General features: G+C 50.3%; 1 protein-coding gene across 1 annotated transcript in view; it reads right to left on the reverse strand.

Annotated features, from left to right (window-relative positions):
- GAS7 (growth arrest specific 7) overlaps positions 1-16,821 on the reverse strand; it is a 167,704-nt gene that overhangs the window by 43,290 nt on the left and 107,593 nt on the right. The window lies entirely within an intron of this gene.

Genomic DNA, 16,821 nt, shown 5'->3' on the forward strand with positions numbered 1-16,821 from the left:
GCCCATTACACACCAGTTGTGCCCATTACACACCAGAGCTGTGCCCATTACACACCAGAGCTGTGCCCATTACAGACTAGAGTTATGCCCATTACACACCAGTTGTGCCCATTACCCACCAGAGCTATGCCCATTACATACCAGTTATACCCATTACACACCAGTTGTACCCATTACACACCAGAGCTATGCCCATTACACATCAGAGCTATGCCCATTACACACCAGTTGTACCCATTACAAACCAGTTGTACCCATTACACACCAGAGCTATGCCCATTACATACCAGTTGTACCCATTACACACCAGTTGTGCCCATTACCCACCAGAGCTATGCCTATTACACACCAGTTGTACCCATTACCCACCAGAGCTATGCCCATTACCCACATGCAAATGAGTCTGACCCTCAGTGTTCTCTGTTCTTGCCCTGTGAGCAAGGTGTCAGCACCTCCCTGCACTTCCCATTCTGTCCCAGTGCTTTCTGCTGTCACTCCCCAGCCCTGACTCCTTTCGGAGCCAGCTGGGATGGGTGGAAACAGACAGAGTGGGAGTTGCATCCCTGGTTTTTCCAGTGCAGCTCTGCCCCAGGGCTGTGCTCCGTAGGGAAGCAGGGACATAGCTGTAGCACAGCTCACTGGCTGGCTGCCCAGTCAGCCTTTCTAGGTGTGCTTTAATTAAGCCCAGCCCAGGGTCTCACCTGCAGCCCACTGCAGGCATGGAGACCTGCCTGGCACTGCCACTCCTGGCCTTAAGCCTAGGCACAAGGACCAGGTACTGGCAGTGTCTTTGCCCCTGCTCTCTGCATGAAAGGCTGCTGTGGGTGGCTCTAGTGACATAGGCACAGACTGTAATGTATTTTTCCTCCCCAAAAAGCTATTTCTCTGGCAAATGTCCTGTTTTCCAGACAGGTCATATGACCCCACCTGGAGCACTTCATCCAGGCCTGCTGTCCCCAACACAAGAAGGACATGGAGCTGTTGGAGAGGGTCCAGAGGAAGCCACAAAGATGATCGGATGATGGGGACAGGCTGAGAGAGCTGGGACTGTTCAGCCTTGAAAAGAGAAGGCTCTGGGGAGACCTTAGAGCAGCCTTCCAGTCCCTGAAGGGGGACACAAGAAAGTTGGAGAGGGACTTTTGACATAGGGCTGGGAGTGATATGAGAAGAAGGAATGGACTGAAGCTTGAGGAGGGTAGATTTAAACCAGATACTAGGAAGAAATTCTTGAGAGTGAGGGTGGTGAGACATTGGAATGGGTTGCCCAGGAAAGTAGTGGCTGCCCCCTCCCTGGAGGCCAGGCTGGATGAGGCCTTGAGCAACCTGGTCTAGTTGAAGATGTCCCAGCCCATGGCAGGGTAGTGGGAACTTAGATGACCTTTAAGGTCCCTTCCAGCCCAAAGCATTCTGTGATTCTGTGATTAGTTTTGATACTCAGAAGATTGCTGCTGCTTCCCCCTTCCCCCTTTCCATTCTGCTCATGTTCCCAGCAAACGGAAAATTCTTTTTGCCCACATGCTAAATACAGAAGATATAATTGCAGGATTTTGTAAAAGACACAACGGCAGATAGTGGATTTGGAACAGTGAGTTCTGCAGAAGTCTAGCTAGAAAGCCCAAGCCACCATTCCTTTTGAATACACACAGTGGTGTCAACCCAAATCTCTAAGGCTGCCTGCCTGCCAGAATCAAATCAGGAACTCAGCAGCTCAGTATAATTAAGTCAAAGGACTACTCTGGCAACTCTCTTTGAAGCTGTCATTGCAAAATCCGAACCAACAGCCACCTAACCCTGCCAAAGCCTGGAACTCTGCATCTCCCTCAGGGTGATGAGGCAGAACCCCTCAGGGTTCTGCATGAGCATGGTCAAGTGGTAATGGAACAGGAGAAGCTGAGAGAGCTCTTGGGTGGAACAGTTCAGGGCTGGCAGTCGGCACTGCCATAAGGGCACGTAAGACCTCATCCCTGGAGGCCAGGCTGGATGTGGCTCTGAGCAACCTGATCTAGTGTGAGGTGTCCCTGCCCATGGCAGGGGGGTTGGAACTGGATGACCCTTGAAGTCCCTTCCAACCCTGACAATTCTGTGATTCTATGATCCTCAGTGAGTGCTGCTGTCAGCAAGATGCAGGAATGCTGACATGCTTCAAGAGCCAGGAGAGCTCTGCTGGATGAAGAAGAGGCTGCTGTTTGACCTACCTTTGCACATACATCCATGCACACATAGAGATGCCCTGAAATGGTTGTGTTCACTTCATTATTTCAGGAAAGGTCTCAGGATTACAGATCCCAAACGCTGGAAGGGTCCAACCCTCACATCCTTGGGATGTGTGCCCTACTTCCCCCTCTCTCCAAGCCACAGCATGCTTTTGTTTGCAAAGGAAACTACTTGGAGCTTTTGTGTTGTTTTATTTTGTTTTATTTTTCCTTTCAAGAGCAGAACCTGGAGGATTGGAAGCTTTGACGAATCACAGCAAAAAATTTCAATTGTACTCAACTTTTTGTTCATTGAGTATCAAGTGAATAAATTCCACACTGGGTGAATGAGGAAGAATTGGAATGTGTTTTCACTGAATAGAAGGAAAATCAAATGCTAAGAGCTGTCTTTTATGAGTCAGCTTGGCTTGGCTTAAAATACACAAATGGATGCAACAAAGGCAAATTCTAATTTGCAGTTATTGGGATGCAAAGGTCTGGAGCTCCCCTCCTATGAGGACAGGCTGAGAGAGTTGGGCTTGTTCAGTTAGGAGAAGAGAAGGATCCAAGGAGACCTTCTTGTGGCCTTCCAGTATCTGAAAGGGGCTACAAGAAAGCTGGGGAGGGACTTTGTAGGCTATCAGTTAGTGACAGGACTAGGTGGATAGATCCAGGCTAGAGGAGGGGAGATTTAGATTAGACATTAGGAAGAAGTTCTTCACCATGAGAGACTGGAACAGGTTGCCCAGGGAGGTGGTGGAAGCCTCATCCCTGGATGGTTTTTAAGGTCAGGCTGGATGTGGCTCTGGGCAACCTGATCTAGTGGAAAGTGTCCCTGTCCAAGTCAGGGGGGTTGGAACTGCATGATCCTTGGGGTCACTTCCAACCCTGACAATTCTGTGATTCTGTAAACCACAGAAATCTTCTGGTCCAGTTTTCTTTTCTAATGGAAATTGTCAATTAATGAAAAATGTGAGTTGGCTTAAGACAAGTGTTCTAAAGAATGGCTTTGGAGGTCTCTGTGGAGGGGTCGTGATGTCCACTCATGCTATACCCCAATGCAATCACTGGGGTCAATGCTTTTGTCAGAACTGACTGTAGAAACAATTCCCTTCATATCTGGCTGTTGTTTTTTTTTTTTCTGCAGGCATCTTTATCTATAATATTTTTGCATGTTTGAGACCACACAGAGGAATGCAGCTAAGCCCCTGCAAATATGTGTGAATGTAATCCCAGCTGCTTCTTGTCACTGGCCTCTGCTCTGCCTGCTAGCTGCTGTGGTGCTGCTGTGAAGTGCTTGGTTCTTCTCCTCTGTCCTCCAGCAAGGGGCTGTTTAGTCTGGAGAAGAGAAGACTGAGAGGGGGTCTCATAAATGTCTATCAATATCTGAGGGGTGGGTGTCAAGTGGAGGGGGCCAGGCTCTTTTGGGTGGTTCACAGTGATAAGACAAGGAACAATGGGTTCAAACTTAAACAGAGAAGATTTCACCTCAACATGAGGAGAAACTTCTTTCCAGTGAGGGTGACAGAGCCCTGGAACAGGCTCCCCAGGGGGGTTGTGGAGTCTCCTTCTCTGGAGCCTTTCCAACCCCACCTGGATGCATTCCTGTGCAGACTGCCCTGGGTGATGCTGCTGTGGCAGGGGGCTTGGACCTGATGATCTCTGGAGGTCCCTTCCAACCTCTAATGTTCTGTGATCCTGTGATCCTGTGATATTCTGTACATGAAAAAGCAGTGCCCAGGGTTGGTGTGTGTGTGAATACAACCTGAAACACTCAGGATCTGGACAACTCTTCTAAAATAAGGTGGCTGTGGAACTATGCACACTGAAAAATAAACCAAAGCAAGCTAGAAAGAATTGCATCGAGTTGACACCACAGCTTTTACTGGGTAGGAAATGAACGTTTTGAAGCCCATTTATTTTGAGTGCTAGGAGAGAAATAAATCCAGTGCACACAGAGTAAGAGAGGGATTGCTCTGGCTCCACAACCACCCTCGATCAGGACTGCACTGCTAATGCCATCTGCTGGGAGCAGCTCCATGTCCCGAGAGAGCACTGCACCAATTCCTCTGCAGCTCACTCACAGTTGCAAGTGAACAGGGAGGGTGGGCGTTATTTTTTTTCTACAGCCACATAGAAAAGGCTTAGTGAGAGACAACACCTTGTCTGATGTGGCCAAGGCAGTGTTTGGTCTTGGAGTACCAGATGCAGCCTTTGATCCTGGTGCTTGGAAAGTCCAAAGCCTTCTTGTAACCCTGTGGTGAAAGGATGGCTGCTGGTAAGAATAGACTCAACATGGGACAAGCTTTTATATCCCATCCAGTTTTCCAGAGATAATGCTGGAGTCAAGCTACAGCTTCTCACCCTTAGAGGGTGTAATTTAGCCCTGGAAGACCAACACTGCCAAGTCCTGTCCTTCCTTATCAGCCACATATTAATTATTCTATTAACCAATTAGGAGAAGGATTAAGCAGGAGCTTCCTTGTCACTCTTTGGGCTGTGAAGGAGGGCTGTGAAGAGAAAGAAATCCTGTAGGCCTGGGAGATACCTGGAAATGAGTTACTGAGCACTTGTTCAAACTGAAATGATGCAGTTACAAGACCCAAGCTGTCTGTGCCAAGAGAAGCAAAGAGGTTTTTCACAGATGTGGTTAAACATTTCCTCCCCAGGGAAAGCAGAAACCTGTGGTTTGGGGGAAGAAACTTTGGTTTGCATCTCTGACAGGATGAGAAATGACATGATGTGTCTGGCCTTCAGAGAGCCTCACACTAGGACATCATCATAATCGAGAACCAGCTTCTGAGGAGGTCTCAGTGCAGATGATTTTTGTGATCAAAGTGTAGCAGCTGAAGAAGTTTTGTGAGGGAGGGGACAGGCTCTGCTCAGCTGCACCCTGGGATAGGACAAGCGGCAGTGGATGGAAACTCCAGCACAGGAGGAACTTCTTCCCTGTGAGGCTCACAGAGCACTGGAGCAGGCTGCCCAGAGAGGTTGTGGAGTCTCCTTCTCTGGAGCTTTTCCAGCCCTGTCTGGATGTGTTCCTGTGTGACCTGTGCTGATTCTATGGTCTTGCTCTGGCAGGGGGGTTGGACTCAATGCTCTCTGGAGGTCCCTTCCAACCCCTAACATCCTCTGATCCTGTGATCCTTCTCCATGAATCTGGTATTGCTCTGAGGTCAGTGCGTCTGCTTTCCAATCTGAGCATACAACATCAGCCAAACATCAGGTTTTAAGGTCTAGCAAAATCCCCCCTGAGTGTGCTGATAGTGCTTTCAGGAAAGGATTTAGTACCTCTGCTTGATTCCATGGTCCCCTATTTTAGGGCCTAAAGGCTCCACAGTTTCATTGGCCAACCTATGACAGCTGGGCAGAACAAGCTAGAGGACCTCTAGATCTGCTTGCTGTGCAGAAGGGCACTTGCCCTGGCCTTAGGGGTCTGTGGCAGCTAGATCATGTCACCCAGCTACTGGTGCTATCTCACACGTTCACAAAGAAATTGAATTTGGTTTGGATTGAACAGCTAATCTGTAGTGCTGAGCAGCTCCAAATCCAATTTCTGCCCTGAACAAGGTGAAGCTGTGCAGGCTGCACAGGCCACTCTGACATGGATGAAGAACAGCAACACAAAATCTCTTTCCTCAATGCCACAGGAAGACACCCTGCTAGCTTGGAATTACAGAATTGTCAGGGTTGGGAGGGACCTCAAGGATCATCCACTTCCAGCCCCCCTGCCATGGGCAGGGACACCTCACACTAGACCAAGTTGCTCAGAGCCTCACCCAGCCTGGCCTTCAAAACCTCCAGGGCTTCTCCCAAACTGTTCCTGAATTCATGCAATGCTGTTTGCTGTAGCACAGAACAGTCTCACTTCAGCATTTTTGGATTCACTTTGTTCTTGTCCAAAGGCATGTAGGAACCACCTGCATGTTGAGACAGTTTGCAAACCTCCTGTACTTCTTCCTTTGCTCCTCCACTGGATCTCCACAGGCTTTCAGTGAGGTTTGCAGCCTGCCCATGGATCACAAAGTGCAAAGATTGGTTGGACCTGCAAGTGGAAAAAGGGAACGGAAATGGCCCTGCTCTGGAAGCAGGTTTCTCTTAACAGCACAGTACTGCACTCCCCAGTCCTCACCTCCAGGCTGCCTGAAGCCACTGTGCTCCAGCTGCCTTGGCTGGAAGCAAACCTCACCAGCAAAGTCCTGTCGGTGCTCTTGCACCTTCTCTCCCCTTTCTGGCTTTAGGTCTTCCCCACATCTGTGATGGATCGGAAGGGGTTTCACAGCCCTTCATTTCCTCATGTTGTGTGTGGGAGGAAGTAGCCCAAAGCAGTGGTAGGGGGAGTGTGTGGGTTTGTGCAAGCAAGGAGGGAAATCACTTGCAGTGCTCCAAGACTGGAGTAAACCATTCCAAACTTTAGAAGCAGAAAGAGTGGGTGAATGAGAGTACCATGCAAATGTTTTCCTCCTATTCCATAGAGGATGTGTAGCACAAACAGATTTTGTTTCATTGGAATTAGCAGGTCTCACCTCTGCATTAGGTCCCAAGAGCTAACTCCAGGCCAGGAAGAACCATCCTGGCTCTCCCCTCCTGACCTCCTGCAGACCAGAGTCTGAGAACTCTCCTGGTTCAGCACCATAGCACTTTTGGCTTTGTTCTCCAAAGTTTTGCACTGAACAGCACTGAACCCAATAGAGGTCAGCTCAAAAGGCCAAACCAACCAGCCTGTGGATGAGCCTCTGAACAGCACAGGTCTTCTACATGGTGTCCTCACACTGCACTGGGAGGTCACACTTTTCCATGGGTCTCCCAGGACCCTGAGCTTTACTTCTATCTTCATCCCTAATGACAAGAGATGACAAAATTAGGCACGAGTGACAGCTGCAAATCTCTGCACCTGCACAGACTAAGACATTCAACCTAAAAAGTGCAGAGAGCAGAGCACCATGCAGTGCATGAACTCGTTCAGCAGGAGCTGCAGGGCCAGAGCTGGGATCCAGCTCCATCCCACAGGCAGTTCAGTGAAAGAGAATGCGGCTGCCACACAGCTTTTATCCTCAGTCCCCAAACAGGGCCACAGAGACAGGCACCACCCAAGAGCTCCTGAACTCTTCTGTCCATATGTTGAGGGCAGAGGTGCTTGTCACCACCTCAACAGCATGCGAAAAGCTGCTGACAGTAATCCTTGCTTGAGCTTCCAAAAGTGAGCACTGGCACCTGGACCACATCCCTCCTTTTGCCAACACCATGCATCAAAAGTGAGCCCTTCACTGCAGGCTTAGCAGTGACAAGAGTGAGAGTGCCACCTCCAGCACCTTCTGAGAACACACTTTGCTCTTCTGCCTTTTAGGGCACTTTAGCAGGGCAGGTTTCTGCCACCACTGTTCAGCTTAGGCATCCTGTGTCAGAGGGAAACTCTCATCAAGAGGTTTGATCTGTATGAGAAAAAACATTTAATAAACGTCCTTGACATCTCTTATTGTGTCTTGAGACATCTCTTAGGTGCCTCCACAGATGACTTTGTGTGTGCATTGCAAGCACAGTTGGAGCAGATGTTGACCATAGCTGGTGAGATATGAAAGCAAAACCTCAGCCCACAGACTAAATCTTTCCAAGCTCTGTAACTGATTCAGAGAGATGGAAAAATACCAGGCAGAGGAAGAACTAGAGCAGGTTGTGGTTGTAGTTGGTTGGGGCCTAACCTGTTCTAGTTGAGAGGTGTCCCTGCCCAGGGCAGGGAGGTTGGAGCAGATGATCTCTAAGGTCTCTTGCAGCCTAAGCCATTCTATGGTTCTGTTTTTAAATTCCTTCCATCCCCTGATGCCTCACTTCAGGTCTAGCAGGTACTTCAGAAGGGGCAAGAATTGTCTGCAAATGGTAAACTGCCTCACTGCTGGCTAGCACTGCAGTGCTGGTCGTCTTCAGGGAGACAACTCCCTGGTTGTCTTCAAGGAGAGAGCTCCTCTAATGCATCTGGCTTTGTTGACCCCAGTCTGGCTGCTGGGGATGTGACAGGGTGTGCTGGGCAGGAGCTCCAGGAATATGCCAGTCTAGCCAAGCTACTGGGTCAGCTCCCTCAAAGCAGTGGCATGCTTTCAGCCTTCTAACCAAGCAAAGGTCAAATAAATCTTTTTCAGTCTCTGAAAATAAAGAGATTTGATAGGGATTGGAGTCAAAGTTACAGGATGGCCAACTTTGTAACAGCCTCAGGGCCACTCTTAGCCAGATTCATTCCAGGCTGTGCTTGGGCTGCCTGGACAGATCTTGTGTGCACTGGAGAAGTGGCCACTCTCTGTGTTCACCCACTCACAGCAGCAGCACTGAGAATGCAAATGCCTCCACATGATCACAGAGTAGGAAGTTCTCCTACTTAGTGTTGTTGTCATCCTCCCAACACCCAGTGAAATGCAGCGGTATTCAAAGGGCTTTCATGTTCTTGATTGAGGTCTAGCTTACAGTGGTGCAGAAGGGAGGTTTGCTTTGCACCTGGTGCTTCCTAATGGAATCCTTACAATGCTCCAGAATGCTGTGACTTAGGGAAGAGCAACTGAGCTTGGGACATACTAAGGTTACAGCACTCTCTGCTCTGCCATTGCATAAAAACTGTGAGGCATAAATGCAGTGAGAGATATGGTTTAAGATGGAAGACCTCAACACACACACACACGAGTGCCTCTGAGTTGCTGTGGATATTCCCTGATCCAGGGAGTGTCTTAATGACAAAAGTGTCACATAGAAGATGACCACAACCATTGTCACCATCTCTTATCCACCCATGTGGTGTCAGGCACTGATCATGAGCACAGGGACAAGGAGGATGAAGATGGGTGGGGATTCCAGCTGTGGATTCCAGTGGATCACAGGATCAGAGGATGTTAGGGGTTGGAAGGGACCTCCAGACATCATCAAGTCCAACCCCCTGCCAGAGCAGAGCCATAGAATCCAGCACAGGTCACACAGGAACACATCCAGATGGGGCTTGGAAATCTCCAGAGAAGGAGACTCCACAACCTCTCTGGGCAGCCTGCTCCAGTGCTCTGGGACCCTCACAGTAAAGTTCCCCCTCATGTTGAGGTGGAACCTCCTGTGCTGGAGTTTCTATCCACTGCCCCTTGTCCTGTTCCAGGAGCAGAGCCTGTCCCCTCCCTCTGGACCCCCAGCCCTCAGCTATTTGTAAATATTTATTAAATCCCCTCTCAGCCTTCTCCTCTCCAGACTGAGCAGCCCCAGGGCTCTCAGTCTCTCTTCCCCAGGCAGTGCTCCAGTCCCTTCAGCATCCTTGTAGCCCTCCATTGGACTCTCTCCAGCAGATCCCTGTCCCTCTTGAACTGAGGAGCCCAGAACTGGATGCAGTAGAGCTTGGACATGTCAGCACTTCACCACTATGACTGGGATGTTTTAGCAGTCAGTGATTTGGTGCTCTGGGAAATGCACTTGCAAGACAAAGACAGCACCATGCTGGATGGAAAGGACCCAGCTGCTCAGCAGCCATGGGGTGGCTGGGGTCCTGAAGGTCCAGGTTAGGGAGGGAAACGCAATGCCCTCATGGCACTGACTGCTCAGCTGCTGTTTGGTCACTGGCTAGAAAAGCAGCCTCTGTTGTTTCTGCTCTTCCTGGGGTCTGTAGGCAGGCTGCACAGCTGGAGAGTGCTGTGCTTGCACAGCTGGATCAGAGGCTTTCTTAGAGTCAGTAGAAGAAAAGGGAAAGGTAAATCAAGATAAGCAGGAAAGGGTACCCAGGAGGTCAAAGACAAGAAAGCTGACTGGAGATACCAGCATACCTATTTTTTCCAGGCATATCAAGAAATTTTTTTCTAAAACTCTGTAGTGCTGGACTTGAGATTCCTCTCAAGGAAGGGATCACTTGTGGCTACATCTTTCAGGACTACCTGAAAGTCCAGATCCTGGATCTTGCTGTACAGGTGGTGTTTTATTAATGATGTTTGTGACAATGAGAATGTATGGAACGTAATTAGGATGAAGGTGAAAACAGATTTCCTGCTTTCCAAGAGACAGAAAGCTGGTGAGCAGCAGAGGGGAAGGGCACAACAGCACAGACAAGAAAAACCTGGAAATAAGGACACAGCATGTAAGGCTGACCTCAGCTGAGAATGCAGATGGCAGCAAGCCACACTTGTACTGCAAGTATGTAAGTCATCTTCAGTGTGATGGACAAGGTGACTGCTGCTTCAGAAAAACTCCTGCTGTTTGGCTAATGCAGGAGGTATTGCAGCTGCAGCACATCAGTGAATTTCTTCAGCATAATCAAATATTTTCCTGCTGAATCTACCACCCACACACAGTTGTAAACCACTCCCAGAGACACTAAGAGACCGTAGGGTTACCCACCAGTGGATCTGCACTCTGGGCACAGACCAGGCAGGTCCTAGAGCTCCCCTTCCAGAAGGGGAATACTGCATCCAGCTCTGGAGCCCTCAACACAGGAAGGACATGGACCTGATGGAGAGGGTCCAGAGGAGGGCCACCAAAATGCTCAGGGGGTTGGAGCAGCTCTGCTACGAGGACAGGCTGAGGGAGCTGGGGGTGTTCAGCATGGAGAAGGCTCCAGGGAGACCTAATAGCAGCCTGCCAGGACCTGAAGGGGGCTGCAAGAAGGCTGGAGGTAGACTGTGTGTAAAGGCCTGCAGGGACAGGACCAGGGACAACGGCTTCAAACTAGAGCAGAGCAGATTTAGATTGGATGTTAGGAACAAATTCTGCACCATGAGGGTGGAGGATCACTGGAACAGGTTGCCCAGGGAGGTGGTTGAGATCCCGTCCCTGGAGATATTCAAGGTGAGGCTCAACAGAGCTCTGGGCAACCTGATCTAGTTGGGGATGTCCCTGCTGACTGCAGAGGGGGTTGGACTGGATGAGCTCTGGAGGTCCCTTCCAACCAGCCCATTCTATGATCTATGAAAACACACCACAGCCACCCATGCCAAGCAGCCTGGAAACTTTTCCATATTCTCACTGCCAGGTTATGTGCAGCATCATCTCTGCCAGCACCATCCATCCACTCAATGGCTTACAACAGCCACATTTGAAAAGAAGATTCATGGGATGTCACAGAATCACAGAAACACTGAGGTTGGAAAAGACCCTCAGGATCACCAAGTCCAACCATTAGCCCTACTCTAAACCATATCCCCAAGCACCACATCCAAACAACCTTGAAACACATCCAGGGTTGGTGACTCTACCACCTCCCTGGGCAGCACAGTCAGAGCAGAGGAGATTGCTCACCCTAGTTTTCTCACAGATAGGTAAGTCCTGTCCATGCACAGAAGATGTTTTTAAGAGGCTATGTGGAGCACACAATTCTTTACGCCTTTCAGAGATGTATAGCATTGCCACCCTCCCACTTTGCTTCTCACCTCCTCTGCCCCTTCATTTACCTCTCCTACCCTAGGTCTTTACATCCTTTCTCACCACTTGGTCCCAGACTTCTGTCTCCTCTTATTACAGTTTGAAGGGGGAACTTTAGCCTAATCCCTGACTGCAAAGACTTAAAGTAAAATAAATTGCCATTAGATATAAAAGAAAAGCCTCTATTACAAGAGGGATCTGGACATGATGGAAGGTGTCCAGAGAAGGGCCACCAGGATGATCAGAGGGCTGGAGCACCTCTCCTGTGAGGACAGACTGAGAGAGTTGGGGCTGTTCAGTCTGAAGAGGAGAAGGCTCTGAGGTGATCTTCTTCTGGCCTTCCAGGATCTGAAGGGAGCTACAAGAAAGCTGGGGAGGGACTTTTTAGGATCTCAGGTAGTGACAGGACTGGGGGGGAATGGAATAAAGCTGGAAGCGGGGAGATTCAGACTGAATGTGAGGAAGAAGTTCTTCCCCATGAGAGTGGTGAGAGCCTGGAATGGGTTGTCCAGGGAGGTGGTTGAGGCTCCATCCCTGGAGGTGTTCAAGGCCAGGTTGGATGAGGCTCTGGCCAGCCTGATGTAGTGTGAGGTGTGAGGGGTTGCAACTGGCTGCTCCTTGTGGTCCCTTCCAACCCTGACTGATTCTATGATTCTATAATTCTAAAATAATGCTAAGGTCCTTAGAATTCATTGGGTTCCTGAGGGGAATGCAGAGCAGAGGCATCAACAGGTCTTTCTTTTCTTCTTCTGTCGCTTCTGCTTGCAACTCTCTCTCTCTCTCTCCCATGGCCTTGCCAGGGGATCTCTGCTTTGACTGCTGTGTGAGGTAACAGGGAGGAGGGAGGGAGGGAGTGGAGGAGGATGTGAATGGTCCCCTGGATCCATCCAGGGGGGTCTGAGGAGTTCCTGTGTTGTTTATAAATTGTAACTCTAGAGATACTGTACAGCTATTTTATGTTCTGTACATATTCATTGCATTTCACATTCCTAGATTTTAGTTTGCTTGTAAATAGAGCCCCATTTGCATCCCAAACTCAGCTGGTCTGGCAATTTTATCTTGGGGGTGATTCTCCACATTAGTTGGGGTGTAGTTTTAGCCCACCACACCTCTCATTTGCAATCCCAATGTACAACTATAATTATTACTGCTAAGAAAATGTCACAACACGTTCCTTCAGGAACACACACTTGCTTCAGGTGATGCCAGTGTGGTCCTGGGAGAGGGCAGAGGCTCAGCACTAATAAGATGCATGAAGGACAAAGAGCAGTGGATGTAAGCTGCACCACAGGAGGTTCCACCTCAGCACAAGGGGGAAGTTCTTTACTGTGAGGGTCACAGAGCACTGGAACAGGCTCCCCCAGAGGGGTTGTGGAGTCTCCTTCTTTGGAGACTTTTGAAGGCCTGTCTAGAAGTGTTCCTCTGTGACCTGACCTAGATTGTATGGTCCTGCTCTGGCAGGGGGGTTGGACTCAATGATCTCCTTCCAACCCTTAACATCCTGTGATCCTGTGAAGTTGCCAACAGTCCTGAGCCTAACATGAAGCACTGCAAAGAGATGCAGGCAGGGCAGAGCAATGCTGCTCTCTTCTGTGCTTTGGCACAGCTAGAAGCCTGCTGCCAACCCCCTACGCCAGTAGCAAGTAAATAAAGAGAGTAATTTCACAGGGTCTGTCAGGTAGGAGGTACCCACAACAGAACCCTGACCTGCCCCTGCCTCTGAAAGATCCACAGGTTGTGCAGATGCGCTCAGGGTAAATGGCAGCACTCTGCCTGTTTGCCCTCTCTCCCAGACAGGTTTTTCTCCCATTAACAGCCAGCTCATGCACATGAAAGGTTTTGGAAGCTCAGCACACAGGGGTTTTGCAACACAGACCAGCCTGGGGGCATTTGTTTCCTGAAATTCCAGCAGAGCAACAGCTTCCCCCTGAGTGGCTGCAGTGGTACCTGTCAGGGACAGGCAACCACAGCTGGATGGGGAAATGGATACAGACCCTCAGAGGCCAACAGAAGTCTGCAGCATTCCAAAGAAAGAATTCCACAGAAAGAATTTTCTTCAGTCAGGCCACACACAGCAAGCCCTCAGCCAAGCCACAGAGATGGAGGACTTTGTGTGAAGCTCTGGGGGATGGTGATGAAGCTCTGGGGGATGGTGATGAAGCTGGGGCTTGAGCCAGCTCACTTGAAACATGAAGGGCAGAAGATACCTGGCAGTTTCTGGAGACCTTATTTCATGTTTCTCCAAGTAGGTCAACACCAGAGCTGATCTATGAGCCCAAGCAGAGTGCAGATGGACAGCTGGCCTTGAGGGATGGCCTGACCACTGTTTGCTGAGATAAAACCAACAGAAAGGGTGGCATGGTGCTGGCAAGGAACACCCCACAAAAAGCCTGCCTTGGTGCTCTTTGTGAAGCAACAGAGGGAAGTGGAGGGGCAGTCAGGCTGGCCCAGAAGCATGGAAGCTGTGCACATGGGTGTTTCACACTCTCTCCAGTCCTCCTTCACTTTTCTCCCCCCTTGCCTGCAAACAGGACCCCTAAACCCATTCATGGCTGGGCATGAGCCAGCAGTGTGCCCAGGGGGCACAGAAGGCTGATGGCATCCTAGCCTGGATCAGGAGTAGTGTGGCCAGCAGGAGCAGGGATGGCAGTGGTGAGTGCCCCTCGAGCACTGAGTGCAGCTCTGGGCCTCTCACTGCAGGAAGGGTCTTGAGGTGCTAGAGCAGGGCCAGAGGAGAGCAACCAGACTGGGGAGGGGGCTGGAGGGAAAGGCTGATGAGGAGAGGCTGAGGGAACTGGGGGTGTTCAGCCTGGAGAAGAGGAGACTTAGAGGGGACCTCATCACTCTCTACAACTACCTAAAATGAAGTTGTAGTCAGGTGGGGGTCAGGCTCTGCTCCCAGGCAGCTTGTGTCAGGATGAGAAGGCATGACCTGAAGCTGTGCCAGGGGAGGTTTAGGTTGGGTGTTAGGAAGCACTTCCTGACAGAAAGGCTGATGAGGCACTGGGATGGACTGCCCAGGGAGGTGGTGGAGTTGCCATCCCTGGAGGTCTTTAAGAGCAGTTTGGATATGGCATTTGGTGGCAGGGTTTAGCTGATGTCCTGGTGTTAGGTCATAGGCTGGACTCAGAGGTCTTTTCCAGCCTCAATAATTCTGTGATTCTGTGATATTGGGATGTACAGACCTCCTTCTCCCTCAGTCCATCACCTGCCATCAATTCCAGCTGCCAACATTCCCCCATCCCTGGGATGTGAAGCAGCCATCCCTACAAACCCTTCTTGGCCACTGGGAAGGCTCAGGCCAGAGAGGGCTGGGTTTAACACCAGGCTCTTCCCCATCCAGAGTCACAAGCACCGTAGCTACAACCCAGACTTCCTCTGCAGGCCAGCAGGAGCTGCAGGAGATAGGGACAAGGAGTTTGGGCTGTTTATGGACTTTAAAAATGCCAAATCCTCTTCTCTTGGCACACATGGTGGGTGTGGGACATAGAGGGCAAGTCCTGCTTGATGAACTTGTTCTCCTTCTATGACAAGGTGACCCAGTTAGTGGATGAAGGAAAGGCTGAGGATGTCGTTTACCTGAATTTTAGTAAAGCCTTTGACACTGTTTCCCACAGCATCCTCCTGGAGAAACTGACTGCTCATGGCTTGGAGAGGTGGACACTTGGCTGTGCAAAACACTGGCTGATGGCCAGGCCCAAAGAGTGGTGGTGAATGGAGGGCAGAGGGACAGAGTGCTGAGGAATGGCCAGTCCTGGGGGTCTGGGAAGAACCTTCTCACCCTCACAGTAATGACTGGTCTCCCATTCATTGCCCCAAAGGCAGAAAAGCATTCCTCCTCCATCTGCTGGCTCAGACCTCAGTCCTGCACACAAATGCAGGTTTGTTCAGCTCAGACCTAGCAGTTTCTGGCTTGCTTTGGGGCTTACAGCTCAGGCCAGTTTGAAGCCATGTGCTGTGGCTACCTTGAAGGAGCCATGTGCTCTGGAGAAGGTCTTCTCCTCCCTGAGACATCCCTGAAGCTGCACTTGCAGCCTCTCTGTTCCACTGCCAGAGCCTAGCTGGCCTCCTGGGTTTCTCTCTTTCTTTCCTCAAGTTATACTTCCCAGAGTTTTGATGTTTGCTAAACCTGTCAAGGCTTCCTGCTCCTTGCTAAATGCTTTTGCATTGGTTTGATCTGCAGAGCTTTTGGCCTGGCCTTCCAACTCCTGTTATTCTGCTGACCCCCAGAAGTACTGCAGCTTTGCAGATGCTGAGATCCCCCAAGAGCTGTCTCTGTGGGGTGTGAGTGCAGACACAGAGGAGTGGTTGTGTGCATGGCTGAACACCTCTGAGTGTTTGCTGCAGTAGCCAAGTGAGGCACAGAGTTGTACCAACATCTCAAGTCCTGCAGATGCAGGGGAAGAAAGCCATGGGAATGCTATTGGGTTAAGGGAGGTGTGCTTACCAAAGCCCCTCATGGACACAGACTGCTTGACTGTGCAGCCCTCACTGGGCCTGCTGGCACTACCATAGCTGTTCTAGGAGTAAGAAGGGGTGGTGATCAAGTGCTAGATAACTGAGGATACTTTTTAAGTTCCCCTTCAGTTCTAGGTCCCCAGTGAGATGCACTATGGCCAGCTTGTGACTTCAGCCTGTGGAGTCAGTATTGCCACAGGAGTTCCTCTTAGAGTCAATGAAGACAAACTGGCACTTAGAGGGTATAGCTCACATTAGCCATTTCAGACACCCCCATCAGGGAGACAGCTGAGAGGTAAAGGCAATTACTTGTGTCATGGACAAGTGGTGAGACAGGCAAATTCCATGCAAATGCAGTTGTACACCCGGCAGATTTACCAGGCCAGGCAAATCAAACTCTGCCCTGCTCAGGCAATGACAGGGATGCTGGAACCTATCCAAGAGCACAGGAGGGAGTGTCATGGAGGCCAGACAGTGCTGCAGGTTCTGGTGGGTGCCAGACTGACAGCCATGCCCTCCTCTGACAGCCTTGCACTCCTCTGACATCCTTGAACTCCTCTGACAGCCTTGCACTGCTCTGACAGCCTTGCACTCCTCTGGCAGCCTTGCATTGCTCTGGCAGACTTGCACTCCTCTGGCAGCCTTGCATTGCTGTGACAGCCTTGCCCTCCTCTGACAGCCTTGCCCTCCTCTGACAGCCTTGCACTCCTCTGACATCCTAGCACTCCTCTGACAGCCTTGCACTCCTCTGACAGCCTTGCACTGCTCTGACAGCCTTGCGCTCCTCTGGCAGCCTTGCACTGCT

The sequence above is a fragment of the Indicator indicator genome, chromosome 29, assembly GCF_027791375.1.
Source record: "Indicator indicator isolate 239-I01 chromosome 29, UM_Iind_1.1, whole genome shotgun sequence".
NCBI classification, from domain to species: Eukaryota; Metazoa; Chordata; class Aves; order Piciformes; family Indicatoridae; genus Indicator; species Indicator indicator.